General features: G+C 31.0%; 1 long non-coding RNA gene across 1 annotated transcript in view; it reads right to left on the bottom strand.

Moving 5' to 3' along the window:
• Positions 1 to 1,204: 1,204 nt before the first annotated feature.
• The window catches only part of LOC147015335 (uncharacterized), a 3,057-nt gene continuing 2,875 nt past the window's right edge, over positions 1,205 to 1,386 (bottom strand). Inside the window, exon 2 of the long non-coding RNA XR_015050292.1 lies at positions 1,205 to 1,386. This exon is cut by the window's right edge and continues 1,617 nt beyond it. This is a non-coding gene — a long non-coding RNA (uncharacterized LOC147015335).

Genomic DNA, 1,386 nt, shown 5'->3' on the forward strand with positions numbered 1-1,386 from the left:
ATTTTAATTCAAGTTTTTTCTTAAATAAATGGAGGAGAGAGTGAAGGCATTTCTAAGGATTCTTTATGTTTTAAAAATTAAGATTCAAATGTGCATGTTGGAAACTAAAAAGGTTTTTGCACTCTGCAGAAATTTTTCTCATAAATAAATGAGTTATTGTCTCAAATGTAAAAAGAAAACTAATACTAAAAATATTTCATATATTAAAAGTAAAAATAACAGGGTTATACAAAAAGGTATATGTTCGGTGTGTGGTTCAAAAAAAAAAATCAATTTATCTCCAAACACAAACTCGGAGGAGATATACAAAAGTTTTTATCAGGAAGTAAATTTACAACTACTGGAATACCAAGGGAATTACATCTTCCAGGGTATTCTTTCTGTGGTCCAGGCACAAACTTGGATAAAAGATTAGATGAGGCAGACAATCCTAAATCCTGGAGTAAACCAATCAATAGAGTTGATGAAGTGTGCATGAGACACGATATTGATTATGGGAATACCACAACGTTGGAAGAAAAGCATGAAGCCGATAGAGAAATGTTATATAATTTGTCTCTGATACAAAATCCAACCTTGAGAGAAAAAGTTGATAGGTTCATCGTGAAGAAGATGATTAGTGCTAAATTGAAACTTGGACTTGGAAATTCAAAAAACTTATAGGCTCTAATGATGCCATTAAGACTGAAGAGCAATTAGCTGATGAATTACATAAACCAATATTCACAAAGTTTCAGAGAAGGAAAGTTTATTCCAAGGAAGTTGATTATATCTGGTCTGCTGATTTGATTGAACTCAATAATGATAAGGGGTACAAGTATGCTTTAACCGTTATTGATTTGAGGAGTAGATATGCGTGGGTTGTCCCTTTAAAAAACAAAACAGGTAATACTCTTATGTTAGCTTTTCAACAGATATTTAATAAAAGTAAGAGAAAACCTAAGAAATTGTGGACTGATGAGGGTAGAGAGTTTTATAACAAGACATTTATAAATTTTCTAAAAAATAACAGTATTACATTATACAGTACCTTTAATGAAGGGAAGGCAGTTGTTGTTGAACGTTTTAATCGTACCTTAAAAGAGAGACTATATAAAAAATTCACACAACTCGGTTCACAACAATGGTCATCTTTTATTCAGGATATTGTGGATAAGTATAATGACACGATTCACACGTCAACGAATATGAAGCCATCAGAAACATTTACAAAATTAAAATATGAAAAAGAGATTAATGTCAGAAAACCTAAGTTCAAAGTTGGTGATATCGTAAGAATATATAGGTGGAAATCTCATTTTGAAAAGGGTTTTACTGAACGATGGACGACAAGAACTTTTTAAAATTGTTGATGTAATAGATACAGTTCCTTGGACTTATAAAATA

This window comes from Eptatretus burgeri, chromosome 12 (genome assembly GCF_056783735.1).
Source record: "Eptatretus burgeri isolate ZD-2024b chromosome 12, Ebu_testis_v1, whole genome shotgun sequence".
NCBI classification, from domain to species: domain Eukaryota; kingdom Metazoa; phylum Chordata; class Myxini; order Myxiniformes; family Myxinidae; genus Eptatretus; species Eptatretus burgeri.